Source organism: Mchenga conophoros, linkage group LG8, assembly GCF_057382185.1.
Source record: "Mchenga conophoros isolate Kocher_MC1m ecotype Shallow Benthic linkage group LG8, M_conophoros_male_GT1.1, whole genome shotgun sequence".
NCBI lineage: Eukaryota > Metazoa > Chordata > Actinopteri > Cichliformes > Cichlidae > Mchenga > Mchenga conophoros.
Genome location: NC_140533.1, coordinates 23,908,029 through 23,918,780, shown reverse-complemented (window position 1 = coordinate 23,918,780; position 10,752 = coordinate 23,908,029). Strand labels below are relative to the sequence as shown.

The following is a 10,752-nucleotide window of genomic DNA, read 5'->3' as shown; positions in this document are numbered from 1 at the left end:
TCAGATGTTTTAGAAGCAGGTGGGAAACAGCACGGGAGAAAGTGAATTTCTGTTACTGAGGTTCTGAGCTGAATCCTCGTGCAATCTATGAGGAGGGATTGTTTGCCTGTTTTTCTAGAAATGCTTCATAGTCTTCACAGACAAAACGCCTCAACAATTTAAATAGTTTGCAAGCATATGAAAGTAATTATTTGCACATGTATTTGGTTTTTCCTTTTTTGAGGTGGTTGATACATATAGTGCCCATGTAAATAAACCCGTTACCTAAAAAGGAGGTGCTGTATTACACTGTGTGTGGTCCTTGTGAAAACTTCTTGGCCATTTGCATGCTCGACAGAAAATTCCTGGATACGAGGAAGGAAGTTGATCGTCACTCTCTGAATCTCTTTGTGGTTTAGCGGCCTTCTGAAACATTCTCTATGCTGTCAAATATTATAGTTAAGCAGCGAAATATTGACATCCATAAGTGTTGCTACAATTAAATTACATTTAAATTCACTTAAATGCTAAACTTAAACCACTTTCAACATGGAATATGAAACATTCCTGTCTTCATCAGCAACTTGGAGGTTAGTCTGACATTAATATTGAGAGCTTTATTCCAACATTCAGGATTAATGGCGAGCCAGGGTCCACCTGATGTTTTCAAGACTGGACAGTAGGCCTACTTACAATAGAGTGTTTAAATCGATTGATGTGTAATGTGTTGTTAGGACTGACTATTGACGGTATGAAGGAGCTGCCTCTTAGCTGCCTATTAGGTGTGTGGCTTCCACCACCACCTCCAGTGGTGGAGGTGGTGGTGGAAGCCACACCCCCATCAAATATTCTCTAAAGGAGATATTCTGAGCTTCCTGCATGTCTTTCCACCATCTGAATGGCCTCTTCTTGCCTCTCATACTCCCTTGCCAGTCTGCATACTCTGTCCTCATACTCCATTTGTCATTTCCAAGTTTCTATGTCGAGCAAAAGGCTACACAAGTCCAAGGTTTCTTTTATAGTTGTTTCTTTCTGACATCAGTATGTGGTAATCATGTAAATGTCTGTATTTTTATGCAGTTTTGTACAAACACACTTATCCTGTGTTGAGACTATTAAAAAGTAATCAGGGTGCTGTCAGGTTAATGAAAAACAGGGCAAGTCTGAAAGATTTAATGCTCTGCACCAACTTTCCAGTGTCTAAAACTTGTACACTTAATGGCTGCGCATTTCTCCGCTTCAAGGACAAATTGTGCAAAAAAAGTAAAAAGAAAACTAACAGTCTGCTGGTGATGCATGGCTATAGTGACTGAGGTTTGTGAATGGCTGGCTTAATGGCTCATTATTGTGCTGGTGGCTATAACCACTGCCAGTCAACATGAGGCTTGCTTGGTTTGTAAAGTAAATGTTGTTGTGAATCAGACCTTTAAATAGTCAGAAGTACTCATTTTTCATTTTCTGCATCCGACAAGAAATCTCTACTAGCATTATGGCCCAAATTCTCAAGCAAAGCTCCAAAATGTAATATGTGAAAAAAAGATCGGTAAGCCTCGGGAGTTTCGAAATGCCAGTTCATGTAGGATATCAATATTTAAGATTACAGAAGTAGAGATGGTGGCCTTTATTCATTGTAGGAATTTGATATAGTGGAGACACTTCTTGACCTTTCAATTAATTCCTTACTTTGGCGTCATATGAGCTTGTATCCTTTTATTCTGTCATATATTTGTACAAGAGTGACTAACTATCTTACGATCTTGCTTTTTATTGTACAATATCGTACCACAAAAATGAATCAGCTTTATCGACACAGGAAATTTCTGAAGTATTTGGCAGTCATGACTCAGTGACAATTAACACATCAGCCATACTGGATGTAGGATGGGAGCTGGCAACAGTGAGGTCATTTCCTGCTGGATATTGAGCTTGTCTGTGTTGGACAAATTTTATGAAGGGTTTCAGGAATATAACCCCCAAATCCTGGAGCTATGACCACAAACTAGAAACCCTTCCTCGGGATATCTTTAACCACACACACAAATACACAAAACATCTTCCAAAAAAATAAACACTAGAGGGGAAAGGGAGGTGCACATGATATAGTAGTAAAGTACCGTCCAGTTCATTTCCTCCCCTGCATTTTGTTGCAAAATCATTCGCAACCCCACCCCAGGATTTTCATTCAGAGAGAAAGAGTGAGCAAGAGGGAATATGCATGCAATGGCTCCTTTCCTCTCTTTCCAGGGTGAAGATGAAAACATAAATATGCCTTTCCAACCCAACCCCCTCTCCAACACCACCACAGCCCTTCCTCCTAAAAGCCACTTTATGGGGAAGGAAGCTGACTCGGTCCACCCTGCTGAGGTTAAATCCAAGAGGGGTGAAGAAAAGGGTGTTGCCTGGACCCCTCAGCTGACAGCAGGAAACGCTAAGAGGAAACTGAAAGGGATTGTTTGTCCGTTTTCCAGTAGTAACAGACAGGATGTATAATGTCAGAGAGGCAATGTGAAGCTATGGCATGTGAAGACTTTGCCAGCTTACTGTGATAGGTGACAACATCCAGTGTACTATAATTTCATATAATTTCATACCAATAATCCCTGTTTTGTATAAGTGTTTATGCATGGATGGATGGATCTTCATTGGCATTTAATGTGTATTTTATCAAATACCTAATCTAACGGTTAAATCCTCCCAAAAAAGAAAAAAATACTCCAAATAAGAAAACACTTATAGCTAAGAACAATTAATTCAGCTAAGCACACTAAAGTATTTCCTCTTAGAGCTGCCAATGCTGCCTAAACGTGTTAAATACAAAGAGCTCTACACAAACCCTTGCTGCTACCAGAGGTCATAGGAGAATGGCCAGACTGCTGCGAGCTAACAGAAGGGCAACAGTAACTCATTACAACCAAAGATGCAGAAGAGTTTCTATAAATGTGCAACACATCAAACAAGCAGAAGAGCTACAGCAGCATATATGTGTCACTCGTATCTGCTAAGAACAGGAAACTGAGGCTACAATTTGCATGGGCTCACCAATATTGTACAACAGAAAGCGTTTTGGAAAAAAGGCCAGGTCTTAAAATTTGCTATAACATTGAGATGAAGGCAAGGTGCATTCAGCATGAAGGTATGAATCCACCATGCCCTTTATTAACTTCAGACTGCTGCTGTAACATTCTTTTAGCACCAACCTAGCATAATTTAAACACCACAGCTTACCTGAGTATTGTTGCTGACCATGTCCATGATCAGAGTGTGCCACATCTTCAGCTTCAAACAGGATAACACACCATGCCATTAGTTCTCTAGTCATCTGAAACGTCTTCTTTTGAACATTAAGTGTGCTGTACTCAAATAGCCTCCAGAGTCACCAGATTTCCAATAGAGTACCATAGATCAGTGTTGCCAACTCCTCAGTAAGGAAAATTGCTATTGGTTGTCCTAAAAGTCGCTAGAAGTCGCTAAATGACGTCATCGTCTAATTTGCATAATTGGTCATGCTAATCTAATTGTAACCTACATTGTTGGAGAGAGAAATAACATCGTGGAAGAGACATAAAGTGAGTTAAAAAAAAAAACGTCCTAAATGCATTTAGAGTTTATTTAGAACTACAAATTAAATTTCTTTTAGCAATTATTGTTTTTTTTAATGTCACAATTCCAACCCTGCTCCTTTACCCGGGCTTGGACCGGCAAAAGTGACCCGAAATAGGCATTCTGGTGGAGTTACTTTGTGTGTGTGTGTTTATAAGTAGTTTTAAACCTTGTGATCCACAAAACAGCATAAGAGTAAAAGAAGAACTGACTGCGTTACAGCACCCGCTGCTTGTTGAGAGTAAAAGCGATACGTGCTTTCACGTCTTTTTTTAGCGACTTTATTTAGAAAAAAAAAGTCGCTAAGGGGTCTGAAAACTCGCTAAATATAGCGACAAAGTCGCTAAGTTGGCAACACTGCCATAGATATGTTTAGGGATGGGAGATTCACAACTTCATTGAATCTATGTCACAAAAAATGAAGTTAGTATTGAAGTCAAAAGGGGGTCCATCCAAGTATCAGCAAGGTGTACCTTACACTGGTGAATGTAAAGTTTTTTGCCACAGCTAGTTGAATATTGCTAGTTGTTAGCGTCCAGTTAGCATGTTGCCACATTTCAAAAAATAGAATAGAATAGAATAGAATAGAATTCAACTTTATTGTCATTGCACATGCACAGGTACAGGGCAACGAAATGCAGTTTGCATCCATCCAGAAGTGCTTTAGTGATATAGATATATTACAATATATATTAGCAATAATATAGATATGTGAGTATACTACAGAAATGGGTCTATTATGGTATGTTATAATGTACACGGTATGAAGTATGTTGTGAATATTCTATAACTAAGTATGTAAAGGCTGTAGTGAGTACAAGCTATGTACAGGCTATGAACAGGATATAAATATGAAAAACTATACAGAATATGAAATAAATAACTTTACAGAAATCTGAGATATACAGCTATACAGAAATGGGAACTATGCAAGTTGTAAACAGTTGTAGGATTAAAGATTATTGAATGTACAGAATGATTATTTACACAGAGCTATACAGTAGTGCAGTTAAGATAAGTGAGGGTGTAGATAGTTTCTACAGAGGCTATATAAGGTGCTAGACCCAACCTCATTAGTTTTAATTAATTATTAAATGACATTGTTACTAACTTTTCCAAATGTTACATTAGAGATACTTCAAAATAATGTATTTTCATTTGATAAAATAACTTATATTAGTACAATAACTTCAAAGGATTAATCATTAAAAGAATTTAGAAATGTTAATATGGTAATATCTTTAGAATGTGTTTCTGTAACCTCCACCTCTGCTAACCTCCATCACGCACTTCTCACATTGGTCCCTTTTCAATCCATTTAGCATGATTAATATCATGATTAATGAGAACCTGACAAGTTGTTTTTGTTTTTCTGCTGATGATTCGAAATATGGAGCTATGCTGAAATGCTTAGCATCAGCTAAAATCTATTAAAGGAATGAAGGAAAAATAAAATTTGTCCATTTAAATGCACCACCTGAAAAAACTTGCACTAAAATATCCTGTCCTGGTTTCTCTTTGGTTTGAGGGTTTGAAGCTTGGCTTAGAAGAACCACACTTGAAAAAAGGGTTCATGCAAGCACCCAGTCCTGCAGGTGGGGGCCTTTTCCAGAGTCCTGTTATTCCAGACCACTCTAGTGAAAGCTGTTAGTGTCCGGCTGTTACACCTTCACTTAAATGTGCTTTGCTCGGCTGAAAATTGCATATGTCCATGAAAAAAGTCACCTGCCAACCTCATTAGTTTTAATTTATGAGCGCCAGACCTTGGTCCTTGAGTTGATGGATCATTTTAAACAGCTTTCACAATCGACATATGCATTTAACTGAATCAGTTTTGTAATATTTAGGAAAGCAAAGAACACAACCAGGCTATGTATGTATTCTCCACTGCAATAACAACACAAGTCATTGCATGCCTTTTGTTGTAAACTCAATCACAGCTATATACACAGTTAGACACATCAAGGTGCTAGCTTCTAGTTTCATTATACAGCCACATTGGTTTGTTTAACCGTGGTCTCATTTGAAAAGATTGAGTTGCTGGCTCAGCACAACTAAAACTAAATATTTAAGTGTTTAAGCTGCATGTGATTCACTTATACCTCTTAGTAAAGGGGTATACTTTAACCTGGTTGTTTTTTCTCAGCATTCACATATTAAAAATCTTTTTTTTAACAAATACACATGTTCATTACTACATTACATGGAGCTGGTAGACAAAATCAAGTTCAGTCATTGGGGTTAGTGTATTAAATTGTATGTATTTTTCTTCTTTTATACTGCTTTGTGTGCACATGAATACACAGTGCACTGCCCTGCTTTCTTGTGAATACAATTGTATCTTATTACAGGATAAAATGGTGGATTAAAGGAGAAAAACACATCTGCTCAGACTAAACAAAGAAAGAAAGGACTGATGGTAAGTCTGGAAGAGATTTTCAATGTTTGTTTAAAGGTACATTTAAGTGATGCTGCATTAAAGGACTCAGCATAAGAGGTTCTCCTCAACAATTATTCTAGAAACACATGAACTGTAATCTTAACTCTCAAAATTGTGCTTTATCCCTCTGATGCATGAATTATGAAAGCCTTGGTCAAGATTTTTTTCTTAAGTGCTTTTATTCTTCTCAGGACATGAAAAAAAATGTTTAACTCTTTTTTTTTCAAAAATATGTTTTTTTTATAAAGTTATAAACTTGTCCACTCCAGTGGACTACATGCGCCTGAGCACTTAGCATGAAATACTGTGAATTTACTGTAAAAATTAATTACCTTGTGTTCTATTGTAAATATACAAACACTTGTTTGCTTGTATCCTTTGAAAAACATCTCAGCAATTTTTTTGGAACTTTCAACTCATAAGGCCCCAATGTTTAGACGTAAATAACAAAACCAATCAACAGTCCTAGCTATGAATCCTACACCTGAATATGGCAAACTATCTCCAACAAGAGAAACATTTTTGAGTCTACACAGTTCTATAACGATGCAGGACAGTATTACCAAGCCCTTAGTAGCATGCTGGAAGAAAACACAAACTGACATCTTAGTCTCTGCATCTCCAAACAGTTCTATGTTCATCACACCTAGGCTGTGCGAAAGTTTGCAACGCATCCAGGGCACAATGGCACACAGCATTGCATGCAGATGTATTTGGTCTTCCGTGTGCACACAACATCATGGCACCTGTTTGCATTTTTCACCTCGGTCAGTTGGGGCCAGTGATATCCTGTGGCAAACCTGACCTCACAGGCTACTTTGGTGACTGCTCTCCACTTCACGGGTTGTGGGGTCCCACTGGGTCTTCCTCTTTTGCATTGCTGGAGGGAGAATCTCTTCTCTTGTTACTGACAGTTCTTTCCCATACAAGTTGGTGTTGTAAATGGTAAATGGCCGGTATTTGTATAGCGCTTTTCTAGTCCCAAAGCGCTTTACACAACCTGTCATCCACCCATTCACACACACATTCACACACTGGTGATGGCAAGCTACAATGTAGCCACAGCCACCCTGGGGCGCGCTGACAGAGGCGAGGCTGCCGGACACTGGCGCCACCGGGCCCTCTGACCACCACCAGTTGTATGTTATATTATCAATTAGATCTGCTGGAAACAGATGTCTGAAGAAATCTATGGGATCTTTCCCCTCCACATTCAATTTCCACTCTCCTAGAAAAGGAGGCAAGTCTCCAACCAAGTCATTGTCTTGGACTTTCCAAATATTTTTGCGGGCTTGAGTATGGTCAGGTGCCATGTACCCATCTCCCACAGCTCCCTGATCATACTGACCTTCCTCTTCATCCTGCCCCTCATCGTTCTCACTTTCTGCATCCTGACTGTCTGTGTCTTCATCATCCGTAGTTCCTATGTCTCTGTTCTGCTCTGGCAGCCACTCTTATCATCACTGGACTTATCACTGAACTCCTCATCACTGCACTCATCAATGAAATCATCATCACTGGAGCTGGATGGAATTTCCTGGACTATTCTGTACGCTGCCTTATTCTTTGCTGCATTTGAAGTCTACAAAATATGATAAAATAATTATTATAGTAACTCAAACTACAGCTGATCTGCACAGAAATATATATTTTAAATGAGTAGCTTATAAATGTAACAATTATATGCTTAATTATAACCAAAACAGTCCCAAAAAACAGTGAGACAATTTATGACTTATGTTAAAAAAATATAGTGGGTAATGCATGATGTCCACTACAGTGGACACATGGTTAATTGTAGTTTTCTACATATTAGACATAACAATTTCTTATTCCAAACAGATAATATCCTTCCCTAGATGTTACTGCATATCATCATATTTTTTTTACCTGTTGGGCTCTTTTAGCATAGAAGGATTGACAGGATATGCCAGCAGTGGTCGGCAGGGGTGACAGTTTGTCTGCCATCTTTGATTCAGAGGAAATTTACTTGCAGTTGCACTAACTGAACACTGAATTGACCTCAATGGAGCATGGCAGCAGAGAGCACTCTAGAGGCTAATATGCAGTTCCACCATAGAAACCAATGCATTAAAGAGATATGTACGTTTTAGTAGCTGTCCACTCCAGTGACCACTATGCATCAGAGGGTTAAAAAGAGCCAAATTATGATTAAATTCAGTCTTTGCCAAATATATGTTGAGAGAAAAAGGGTCAATAATATGCAAATATTTTTTATTGATATAAATCACTCCCATATACACAATTATAAAGATGATGTAAAGCACTTTGAATATATTAGTCATTATTTTAATTTGAAATAATGTTGTATTCAACCATCCATACACAGGATCTGGAGCCTATCACAGGCGTAAAAGGTGAGGCGTAACTTGGAAAGGCTGCCAGTCTGGATTCTGCTATATGATTAATAAAATTTGAACCCAGCATTTCACAGCATTAGAGATTTCCAGCTCATCGTTTGCATTCCATTAAGTCATTCCCACAGGCTCGAGATCATCCATGTGTCATCACTGCTTATGTGAAAATAAATACCAAACTGTTTGCATTGGATTTACCAAAGGGAGATAAGGTGAAAATGCCATTATAACATATTTTTTAAAAACCTTAATCAACAAAGATGATGTTGACCTCATTCTGCAACTGTTTATAATAATGTAAAAGGGGAAGATGTGCAAGTCAACGTTTCTGCTCCAAAAATGAGAAAATAACGTTAGAAAGGACAACACAAGAAAAAACAGGGTAACACTAACCTGTGAGAAATATGATGACCGTCGAAACAAAGGTTATCATAGGTGACTAAAATCAAACAAAAAACCTAAAAGAGGATGTTATTTTTAAAAATTATTTATTATTGTTATTGTGGAAAAAACTAGCAAAATCAAAAATAAAATTTTCATTTTAAAAAAATGTAACAATTTTGTTAGATTACAGATATTTTGTGCCAAATTTTTAAATTGAAAAAGTTTGAAAAACATGGAGGAAATTTCCTTAGCTGTAGTATTTGTTCATTTGTCAAATTTATTATCTTAACTTACCAAATGACACTTTAACATGTTCACTGAGAATGTGGAAGTCTACAAGACTGTGGGTCAACTGCCTCCAAAAAGTTACACCTATATAGATTTTCCTAAATCTTCCCTCTTGGCATATGCCCTAAATAATGTTTAAAGACTAAAACTAGTGGTGAAATTAATAAAAATATAGATTAAAAAAAACATAAAACAATAAAGACACTGAAACACTGGGGTCTCAGAAGAAGAAAAACCCTTGTTCAAGCGTCACTTAGAGCCACTAGCTCCATCTAGTGGTTATCCATTCAACCCCTTTTCTAATTTTAATGCAAAAACTTAATCAGGAGAATAAATAAAATTTTCTTCTGGAATATTACAGATATAGAATTTGGCATAGCTGTTTTCTAATATTTCCTGATGTCTATGTTTACATAATATTAAAGTAAAATATCAAATCAATCTTTCCTAGAGGGAAATAATGAAATGAACACAGGCATGAATATATATACTAGAAACACTCTTGATTTAAATAAATAAATAAATGAATAAATGAGTGAATCAACTGGATATGAAAAGGTTCTAATCATCACAGAGGTGTGAAATTGGGGTAAATGCCTGGACTGTTTTTAGCAGGATTTCATCTTACTGGCACTTCCACATGACTGCTTCAGTGAGTCACCACTGTGATCCGACTATTTGTACTCCTCCAGACACCGAGAGACACAAACCAGATGCATTACTGAAAGCATAATTTAAAAATCCTCTTAGCTGCCCATGAAAATACATTTTGTTCTCCCTTTGTTGCATCGTGAAAACGACAAACAAAAAGGTGCAATATTAGTCATACTGGCAATTACCTTCGGTGGGTTCAGTTGGAAGATGTATATTCTTATTCCTGGCAATTTGAAAAGCAAATTCACTTGCTTGGGAATTTTGCATTCTGACCAAAAAGGGTACATTAATTCTATATTGAAATGATGCATATTAAGTACTTTTTTATGTTAATACATTTTGGATGAGAAACAGAAACTGGGTCACAAGAAAGGTCAGCTTGTGGTTGAGATGATTTAATGAAAATGGGAATTTGAGCTGGCTTTCTCCAGCAAATTTACACACTCCTGGTGTATTTGTATAAAGAACAGAGAGGACATTTTAAATCTCCCCAAACTCTTTCCCACTGTGGAGAAGATGTCGGAGAATAAGGATGGAAAACCTATGAATATATTTTTTTTTCTTCAGACCAGTCTGAGAAATCTGCTTGAGCTTTTGGTATTTGCAGAATATCCTTTTTTTCCCCCAACACCATAATAACCTGATATAAACCAGTGTAAATTAAAGAGATTTGAAATAAGCTCACATACTGTATTTAGATTTCCGATGTGTAGATATATTTATAACCCATTGACTGTCTTTTGCTCTTCTGATATTGGTTAAGGCTGGCACGGCACTGCACTGGTTAGCACATTGGGGGGGGGGGGGGAATAGTAAAAACAAACATAAATAATTATTTGCAATGCAGACGCTGCCACAGACTTGGTCTCTTTCACTCCAACTTATTGTCATCCATCCATTTTCAAGTTGTATTTGCATGAAAATAACACTAGAGGGCAATAGTAGCATATCTTTAAATGAGCCTATCCACAAGTAATTTTTTTCATTCAAACTATTGAAATTCACACTTAAGCACCACTTTTTTTTTTT

The 10,752-nt window shown here is 37.3% G+C and overlaps 1 pseudogene; it reads right to left on the bottom strand.

The window, feature by feature from the left end:
- Positions 1–746: 746 nt before the first annotated feature.
- LOC146568811 (uncharacterized) lies at positions 747–8,162 on the bottom strand (annotated as a pseudogene).
- Positions 8,163–10,752: the final 2,590 nt, after the last annotated feature.